Below are 10,890 nucleotides of genomic sequence, written 5' to 3' on the forward strand. Positions count from 1 at the left end.
GATCGAGCTCGGCTTCTCTTTCTTCGTACATGCGCACTCTAGGTGAGTCATGAATTATGTCGCAGGGCAGAACTGCCTCTGCGCCGTACACCATAAAAAATGGTGTGTATCCGGTGGTGCGATTTGGCGTGGTCCGCAGCCCCCATAGCACGGAGTCGAGCTCCTCTACCCAGTGCGTGTTAGATTCCTTGAGGGACCGCACCAGTCTGGGTTTAATGCCGCTCATGATAAGACCATTTGCACGTTCGACCTGGCCGTTGGTTTGTGGGTGATAGACGGAAGCATAATCGAGCTTGATGCCCATGTTTTTGCACCAGAGTTTTACCTCGTCGGCGGTAAAGTTTGTACCGTTATCGGTTATGATGCTGTGGGGGACGCCATAACGGTGTACAACCCCGGATATGAAGTCTATCACAGGTCCGGATTCGGCCGTTTTAACAGGCTTGGCTTCTATCCATTTGGTGATTTATCCACCTAGACCAGTAAGTATTTTTTCCTATCGTCCCACCTTTAAGGGGTCCGACCATGTCAAGCCCCCAGACCGCAAAAGGCCAGGTGATGGGTATAGTTTGGAGTGTGGTGGGTGGCATATGGGCTTTGGTTGGCAAAAAGTTGGCAACCAACGCATCGTTGGACTAGGTCCTTGAGCGTCTGCACGGGCCGTCGGCCAATAAAAGCCTGTACGGAAAGCCTTGCTAACAAGGGACCGAGCAGGCCGGCGTGGTGACCACCGAGTCCGGCATGAATTTCAGCCAAAAGGTTCCGCCCTTCCTCTTCGGAGATGCACCTTTGAAGGACTCCGGTAGTGCTTTTCTTATAAAGCTCTCCCTCATGGACCCTATAGGCTTTAGAATCGCCGCACTATGCAGCGGGCCTCGTTTTGGTCCTCCGGGAGTTCCTGCCTAGTAAGTAGGCTAGGAATGGTTCTGTCCACGGGGCGATAACCGCATTATTACGTGGGCTGAAGGTGTAATTTCATTGGCAGAGCCTCCAATTGTGTCCAGATTGTTCGAGCGTCGAGTGGTGCGGCTGGGTCCGGGCTGTTATTTGCGGTTCCCCCTTCCCATGCTACGGATGGCTTGAACAATTCTTTCCAAAAAGATGTGGGGGGACTGCAATCGCGTTTGCTCCGATGCGTGCCAGGACGTCCGCTGCTTGATTGTTTTCTCGGGCTATATGTGAAACTCCAGCCCTTCGAACCGAGCTGACATTTTTAGGACGGCGTTGCCGGTAAGCTGCCATTTTTGGGTCCTTGGCGGTCGAAGTCTCCATTTATTTGGGATATCGCGAGGTTTCTGAATCCCCGCGTACCTCTAGGCGCTGGATACCCATGGATACTGCTATCCGGAGACCATGTAGGAGGGCCTCATATTCGGCTGCATTGTTGGAATCCGTGTACAATGATCTGGAGCACATATTGGACTGTGTCTCCTGTGGGGACGTCGGACGGACGCCAGCCCCCATCCGGCCAACATTTTGGAGCCGTCGAAATGCATAATCTAGTTTGAATATGTGCCGTACTCTTTAGGGAGCTCGGCCTCCGTCCATTCTGCGACGAAGTCGCCAAAACTTGCGATTAATAGCTCGCCGTGGCTTATAGGTTATATCGAACGGGAGAAGCTCGATGGCCCATTTGCAATCCGGCCCGTCTGCATCGTGGTTGTTGAATAATATCGTTGAGTGGTACTTCCGAGGCTACTGTTATGGAACACTCTTGAAAGTAGTGTCGTAGCTTCCGGGATGCCATGAATACCGCGTATGCAATCTTTTGATAATGCGGGTTACCGTGATTTGCATGGAGTGAGGACAGTGGATACGTAGTTAGACCGGCCGTTTGAAGGGGGAATTTGTGTCCATCCAGTTTTCCCGCTCGACAACGAGCACTGCGCTGACAACTTGATGTGTTGCTGCAATGTACAATAACATATGGTTCGCCGGTGTTGGCGCGGCCAGGACTGGTTGTTTGCCAATATGGCTTTTATTTCATCAAGTCCGGCCGTGGCGGCATCCGTCCACTCGAACGTGTTCGGTGCGCCGAAGGAGGCGATAGAGGGTAGTGCCTTTTCTCCCAAGCGGGAGATGAAGCGGCTTAAAGCCACCACGCATCGGTTAATTTTTGTATTTGTTTGAGGTCCTTTGGATAATCCAATTGTGACAAAGCTCGGATCTTGGCTGGATTTGCTCAATTCCTCTACCGGATACAATGAAGCCCAAGAGATTTTCCGGCTGGAACGCGCGAAGACGGCATTTTTCCGGGGTTGAGCTTGATGTCATATTTTCGGAGGTTATCGAATGCAAGCCTCAAGTCGTCTACTAGAGATTCGACATGTCTTGATTGAACGACCACATCATCCACATACGCCTCCACTGTTTTGCCGATCTGGTTTGCCAGACATGTCTGGATCATGCGCTGATATTGTTGCGCCGCGTTTTTCAGCCCGAAGGGCATTGTGTTGAAGCAGAATGGGCCGTATGGTGTGATGAATGCTATTGCGGCTTGGTCTGATTCTGCATCTTGATTTGATGGTAACCGAGTATGCGTCGAGGAAACACAACAATCGTGTCCTGCGGTGGCATCGATAATTTGATCGATACGGGGGAGGGGGAAGGGATCCTTTGGGCAAGCCTTGTTAAGGTCTTTAAAATCGACACACAGGCGCCAGGATTTGTCCTTCTTTGGTACCCATCACAGGTTTGCTAGCCAGTCCGGATGTTTTATGTCTCTAATAATCCGGCCTCCAATAGCTTGGCTAGCTCCTCTCCCATAGCCTGTCTCTTGGGTTCGGAAAACGCCGAAGGGCTTGTTTGACAGGTTTGAAATCCTTTTAGGATATTTAAGCTGTGTTCGGCCAGCCTGCGTGGGATCCCTGGCATGTCTGAAGGGTGCCAGGCGAAAATGTCCCAGTTTCTCTCGTAGGAACTCTCGCAGTGCGGCGTCTACATCAGGGTTCAGTCGTGCCGCCGATGGAAGCTGTTTTTATTGGGGTCTCGTTGGATGGACCTGGAATTTGACTATTTAGTCAGCTGGCTTGAAGGATGTGGATTTGGATCTCTTTGTCGAGTATCACATCATCCCTGTTAACCGTGGAGCGCAGCGCAGTCAGTTCTTCGGCCGCTAAGGCTTCGGATAGTGCCTCAAGGGGCTAATGCGGCCGTCTTGTTTTTGGCTGCGAGTGCTATGTCCGAATCACTAGCTAGAGTGATAATTCCGTTCGGCCCGGGCATCTTAAGCTTCATGTACCCGTAATGGGGTATTGCTTGGAAGATTGTGAATGCTTCCCGCCCTAGTAAAGCGTGATATCCGCTTTTGAACGGGGCCACCTGAAACATGACTTCTTCGGACCTGTAATTATCCGGCGTGCCGAACACCACATCTAATATGATTTTTCCTGTGCAGCGCGCTTCCCGACTGGGGATTATTCCTCTAAAGGTTGTGCTGCTTCGCTCGACGCGGTTCCAGTCTATTTCCATTTTTTGAAGGGTTTCCTCACAAATGAGGTTAAGTCCGTTGCCTCCATCCATGACCACCTTGGTGAGGCGAAAGCCGTCCACTATGGGACTGAGGACCAATGCGGCTGGTGCTCGGGCTGTTCGTAATCTAGGTTCATCACTTGCGTTGAAGGTAATGGCAGTGTCGCTCCATGGATTTACTGTTGCAACTTGATAGACTTTGGTGAGGCTGCGGAGTGTTCTTTTTCGCACATTGTTTGATGCGAAAGTCTCGAAGACTGTGAGAACGGTACTGGTGTCCTTGGGCTGGCTTTCTGCGGCCACCGGAATTAAGAGGTCCTCGCCGATTTTGGCCACCTGCCGGAGTATCCAACATGCTCTAAGGCTGTGAGTTGGTGTGGCGTCCTCTGTACTGTGAATTCTAAAGTGTCCATCAAGCCATCTTTCCAGTACGGTTCCATTCCCTATAGAGGGTTTTGGCTTTTTGGTGTTTATCCCGGGTGTCCTGTGATAATGCACCCTCTTAGTTCGGACGGGATTACTATTCAAGGCCGGATTATCCCAAAAATTTATTTTGGTTTTCCAGGCGCTTTCCATCGCACAGTATTTTTGTACTATGGACGCCAAGTCAGCGAAGCGTGTGATATCACGATGACTTACGGCGTTAGGGATTCCCTTGTCCGTGCAATTACCGCAGAAAATTGAGATTGCATCTTCCTCGCGGCAATCCATTATCCTGTTCATAACCAGGAGGAATCTGGCCCAGTAATGATGTACTGTTTCTTCGGGCCTCTACCTGATTTGGGAGAGATCACTTATGATCGGGTGGGCGGGTGTCATTGAATCTGAAACCTCACCCAATCCAAGATTCGGAGGCCGAAGAGTTTCCAAACTCTGAAGTTCGGATTCTTGGATGTTGTCCAGTGAATCTGGCCCGTTGCCTGATCCTAAGCTCAGGTCTTGAGTTACATCTCCCCCTCCGCGGGTATCCGTCTTGGAGGGGTCGGGAATTCGGATGTAGCTAGTCCTTAAAATAGATGAAGGGTCGCCGCACTGCGTCTCTACCACGGCAACGTGGTGGGTGACTTGGGGAGAGTTAATTTCTCTTAGATCGGGTTTAAGCCCGATGCGATCCAAGAGCTTGTTTATGGAAGAGAGCTCCATTGGATCTAGCTGCTCGACGAGCTCCGAGCTGACGTGTAGGTTGCTTTTGATGACCCGAGAGGTCACCGTCGGCGCAACAGCCGAACAGACGGTCATGAGGAAACCACCTAGCCGGAGGGTTTGGCCGACAGCCAAGGCTCCCTTAGCAACAACGCTGTCTTTAAAGATGGGAGGAGGCATCCTTCCTGATTGTGACGGCATAGAGGAACTCTCAATGAAAGCACCAATGTCAGTGTCAAAACCGGTGGATCTCGGGTAGGGGGTCCCGAACTGTGCGTCTAGGCCGGATGGTAACAGGAGGCAGGGAACACGATGTTTTACCCAGGTTCGGGCCCTCTTGATGGAGGTAAAAGCCTACGTCCTGCTTGATTAATATTAATGATATGGGTAGTACAAGAGTAGATCTACCACGAGATCAAGGAGGCTAAACCCTAGAGGCTAGCCTATGGTATGATTGTTGTGTATGGAGTTGATTGCCTATGGACTACAACCCTCCGGTTTATATAGACACCGATAGGGTTAGGGTTACATAGAGTCGGTTACAATGGTAGGAGATCTTGAATATCCGCATCGCCAAGCTTGCCTTCCACGCCAAGGAAAGTCCCATCCGGACACGGGACGAAGTCTTCAATCTTGTATCTTCATAGTCCTGGAGTCCGGCTGAAGGTATAGTTCGGCTACCCGAACACCCCCTAATCCAGGACTCCCTCACTCTCCCTCGTGGACCTTGTAGGCTTTAGATCCTCGCACTATGCAGCGTGCCTCATTTTGGTCCTCGGGTAGTTCCTTCCTGGTTAGGTAGGCCAGGAATGGTTCTGTCCATGAGGCGATGACGGCCATTATTACGTGGGCTGAAGGTGTTATTTCGATGGCAGTGCCTCTGATTGTGTCAGAGTGTTCGGTGTGTGGGGTTGTGGCCGGGTCCGGATTATTGTTGCTGGTGTCCCCTTCCCATACCACGAATGGTTTAAACAGTTTTTCCAGGAAGATGTTCGGTGGGACAGGGTCGCGTTTAGCACCGATACGGGCAAGGACATCCGCCGCCTGATTATTTTCCCAAGCCACATGGTGGAATTCAAGCCCCTCGAACCGAGCTGACATTTTGAGAATGGCATTGCGATATGCCACCATTTTCGGATCCTTGGCATCAAAGTCTCCATTTATTTGGGATATTGCGAGGTTTGAATCCCCACGCATCTCCAGGCGTTGAATGCCCATGGAAACTGCCATCCGGAGACCGTGTAATAGGGCCTCCTATTCGGCTGCGTTATTGGAGTCTGTGTATAGTATTGGGAGTACGTATTGAACTGTATCTCCGGTGGGGGACGTAAGGATGACGCCAGCCCCCAGACCAGCCAACATTTTAGAGCCGTTGAAGTGCATGATCCAATTGGAGTACGCATCGTACTCTTTAGGGAGTTCGGCTTCTGTCCATTCGGCGATAAAATCAGCCAGCACTTGCGACTTGATGGCTCGCCATGGTTTGTATGTTATGTCGAACGGGAGGAGCTCGATGGCCCATTTGGGAATCCAGCCCGTGGCATCGCAGTTGTTTATTATGTCATTGAGTGGTACTTTAGATGCCACCGTGATTGAACACTCTTGAATGTAGTGTCGTAATTTCCGGGATGCCATGAATACCGCATATGCTATCTATTGGTAATGTGGGTACCGTGATTTGCATGGAGTGAGGACAGTAGATACATAGTATACCGGCTTTTGTAGTGGGAATTTATGTCCATCTGTCTCTCGTACAACGACGAGCACTACACTCACAACTTGGTGTGTTGCCTCTATATATAATAGCATTGGTTCGCCGACATTTGGCGCGGCCAAGATTGGTTTTGTGGCCAGGATGGCTTTTATGTCTTCCAATCAGGCCGTGGCTGCTTCCGTCCACTCGAAGTGTTCGGTGCGCCGAAGAAGGCGATAAAGCGGGAGTGCCTTTTCTCCTTATCGGGAGATAAAGCGGCTTAGGGCCGCCACACATCCAATTAACTTCTGGATTTCCTTGAGGTCGGTTGGTGTAGCCAACTGCGACAGGGCTCGGATTTTAGCCAGATTTGCTTCAATTCCTCTACTGGAGACGATGAAGCCCAGGATCTTCCCGGCGGGTACGCCGAAAACGCATTTTTCTGGATTGAGCTTAATGTCGTATGTTCGGAGATTGTCGAACGTGAGCCTCAAGTCGTCTGTTAAGGAGTCGACGTGTCTAGTTTTAGTGAGCACATCGTCTACGTATGCCTCCATTGTCTTGTCGATCTGCTTTTCCAGACATGTCTGAATCATGCGCTGATATGTTGCGACGGCGTTTTTGAGCCCGAAGGGCATTGTGTTAAAATAGAAGGGGCCATATGGAGTGATAAATGTCGTTGCGGCTTGATCAGACTCCGCCATCTTAATCTGGTGGTAACCGGAGTATGCGTCGAGGAAGCACAATGATTCGTGTCCTACAGTAGCGTCGATGATTTGATCGATGCGAGGCGGAGGGAAGGGATCCTTTGGGAAAGCCTTATTGAGGTCCTTGAAGTCGATGCATAGGCGCCAGGATTTGTCCTTCTTTGGTACCATCACCAGGTTGGCTAGCCAGTCCAGATGTTTTATTTCTCTAATGAATCCGGCCTCCAGTAATTTGGCTAGCTCCTCTCCCATGGCTTGTCGCTTAGGTTCGGAGAAACACCGAAGAGTCTGCTTGACCGGCCTAAATCCTTTTAGAATGTCAAGGCTATGCTCGGCCAGCATGCGTGGGATTCCTGGCATGTCTGAAGGATGCAAGGCGAATATGTCCCAATTCGCGCGCAGGAACTCCCGTAGTGCGGCGTCTACGGCGGGGTTTAGCTGTGCCCCAATGGATGCTGTTTTTGTGGGGTCCATTGGATGGACTTGGAATTTTACTATTTCATCCGCTGGTTTAAAGGAGGTGAATTTGGATCTTTTCTCTAGTATCACGTCGTCCCTGTCCACTGTGGAGCACAGTGCGGCTAATTCCTCCGCCGCAAGGGCTTTAGATAATGCCTCGAGGGCCTGTGCGGCTGTTTTGTTCTCGGCGCAGAGTGCTATATCTGGATCACTACCTAGAGTGATGATTCCATTGGGTCTAGGCATTTTGAGCTTCATTTACCCGTAATGGGGTATGGCTTGAAAAATCGTGAATGCCTCCCGCCCTAGAAGGGCATGGTATCCGCGGCTAAACAGGGCCATTTGGAATGTGATTTCTTTGGACCTGTAATTCTCTGGAGTGCCAAATACCACATCTAGTGTGAATTTCCCAGCGCAACATGCCTCCCGACTGGGGATGATTCCTCGGAAGGTCATGGTGCTTTGTTCAATAAGGTTGCTATCTATTTCCATTTTTTGAAGAGTCTCCTCATAAATGAGGTTTAATCCGCTGGCGCCGTCCATGAGCACTTTAGTGAGCCGAAAGCCGTCCATGATTGGACTGAGGACCAAAACGGCTGGTGCTCGGGATGTTCGGAATTTAGGTTCGTCACTGGCATTGAAAGTAATGGCTGTGTCACTCCATGGATTTATTGCTGCAACGTGGCGGACTTCGGCAAGGCTGCGGAGTGCTCGCTTACGCCTATTATTTGAGGCAAAGGTCTTGAAGACTGGTAATACTGTGTTGTTATCCTCGGGAGGGTGTTCTGGGGTGTTTTGGATGAGGAGATCCTCACCGCTCTTCGCCACCTGCTGTGACACTCTAAAATTTTTATTTGGTTTTTATCAAAAACTTTGTGGTTTTTGAGGAGAGGCTATTTAAAAATTTTCTTTTTCAGAAAAACCTTCCACTTAAAAACTTCCTTTGCCTTGGCAAGGATTTTATTTTTTTCAAACCTTGGTGTTTGATCTTTTGAAACTTCTTCTCTGTTGGTTCTCTCAAATTTAATTTTTGAGTTTACATTGTTTTCTTTTAAAATGAAGCTCTATGAAAATTTGGGGATTTTCATATCTTGGAACCACCCTTGACTTTGCATTGTTTCCATGTGGTAAAACCCCTCCAAAACCTCCCCTACACCTTGTGATCAACCTAAGTTCTCTGTCCCAACTAATCCAAACAAGTTTTGGATTTTATTCTAATTATTTTCCCTCTCAAATCAATTCTGAAAATTATTTTGAGCCCAAATGATTTTCAAAGCAAGTACCATATTGCATTTGAGTTTTGACCTCAAACCAACTCTCCTGGATAGTCCTTTGTACCCACAACCCAGAACCATCTTGATCCACTCCTTCTCTTTTCAAAATTTTCAAAATTCAGCCTCTGCAAGTTTGGACCAGATTTGCCAAATTTGATGAAATTCATATCTACACTACTCCAAAAATTCCACCAAAATTCAGGCAATCTATGTGAGCAATGAGAAGCCACTCCACCAAGTTTTAGCTCAAGGAAAAATCCCTAGATGCCATTTTCATTCTGTCGAACACCTTGCGGGCACTGTTACTGTTCAAAAATTCAGAAATGTTCAGTTTCAGTGTCGTGTGCGTTCGTCAGTTCCTCTCACGCATTCACAGTGCATTTGGCATGTTCCCCTCCGCCTCTTCCTACTGTCTGGAGCACCACACGCTCACTTGGCCTCTTCCTGGCATCGGTGGCACGATGGCCCGCCCTCGCCGGAGTCTTCCGCGGCGTCGGGACCTCCCGTGGTGGCTGACAGGGGGCAAGAACGGCGGCTCAACGCCGTTCCACGCCGCCCAGCGCTCCCTGGCTCTCCGCGTGGCCTCATGCACGCCAGCGCACCCCCGCTGCACCGTCACCGTGGCCCGACAGCCCTGGACGCACTCTCTGCCGCCAACGGACCCGCGCCGTCCCGTTCCGACCAAAGCCTGCCCTAAGCTTCTAATCCAAGTCCGGTTAGCATCTAAACGGACCCAGTAAACTCCCACGACGGCGCTCGACTCCCTAATCACCCCCGACCGAGCACTGCGCCACCGTAACCATCGCCGGAAATCCCCGTTCACGGCCACCGCCTCGGGCTGCCTATAAAAAGGGCCCCCGAGCTCACCCTCGTGCACGCCTCATCTCCACACCTCACCAACGCCACGCCAGGCCACTAGGGGGACCCCGAGGAGGTCTTCCCCCTCAACTCCGGCCGCCCCGATCCGCCTCGGCCGCCACCTCGATTCGCTCCGGTGAGGCCGTCTCCGGCGCCCAAACCCCGTTCGTTACCCTCTCTAGCTACCAGGAGCATAACCCCCTCCTCAATTTGATCACTGCAGCTCTCTCCGACGAAGTCCGCAACCACCCGAACCGCCGTCCGCCGGAGCAAAGCTCGCCGTCGACGTGGTGCTCGCCGACCGACACCACCACCACCAACCGACGCGGAAGGGTGCCCTGAACACGGAGGTACCCTCCGATCTTTCTGCCTCGCCGTGGATCGCCGCCGGCGACCACCGCGGCTCTCGGGCACCGGCGAACTCTGCCGCCCCGTTTGAATATTTAAACCTGACAGGCGGGACCCGCCTGTCAGCCTCTCTATCCTGTCAGAGCGAAGCGTTTTCTGAAAACGTCTTCTTCCGAATGCGCTTTCCCTCTGGGCTGGCGTAGTCGCTACCGAAGCGCTTTCTGTTTTTATAAACTAGCCCCTATAAAACTTCTGTTTCATTACAGATGAGTCCCTGGACAAAAACCTTTATAACTTTTAAACAGAAAGTTATTTTTGGTTGATTCTTTTTCTGTTCTCTTTAAAATTTTGTCTAGTTTTTTATGAGATTTATTTGGAAAATATTTGGTATACTTTCTGTGCACTCCTTGGTATTCACGATAGCGCATATATTTTCTTTATACCGTAGATACCGAAGGAGGTGACGGAGCCGTGAAGTTCACCGAGCTAGGCTCCGACTACTCTGAACCAGGCAAGCATGTTTGAACTTTTGATATGATGAGTGTCTTGGCATGTTTTGCATTTAGTTAGTTTCATGGCATGTTGATAAGCATATCGATGAATGTCATTTTATGCGATAATGAGGTAAGTGAGTTCGATGATCCATAAGTGGATGGATGTGAGTATGAATGGCCATGTGTTGGCATGAGGATGGGTGAGATGGCAGTGTTGTAGCATGCCAGTCTCATGCCGGACTATGTGACTTCAGTGTCAAACCGTATCGGTCCAGTTCCTTTCATTTCCTTCCCTGTACTACCACATGTTTTCCGCAAGGAATATGGTTTAGTAAGTTGCAAACCGCTTTTCTGGTACACACCAAAAGGAGAGGCCATGATGATGGTTCCATGGCCCTGGATTAAAGCCAGTCATCCGGTCAGGGGGCATGGGTGTTTCCGGT

Source organism: Triticum aestivum, chromosome 3A (assembly GCF_018294505.1).
Source record: "Triticum aestivum cultivar Chinese Spring chromosome 3A, IWGSC CS RefSeq v2.1, whole genome shotgun sequence".
Taxonomy (NCBI): domain Eukaryota; kingdom Viridiplantae; phylum Streptophyta; class Magnoliopsida; order Poales; family Poaceae; genus Triticum; species Triticum aestivum.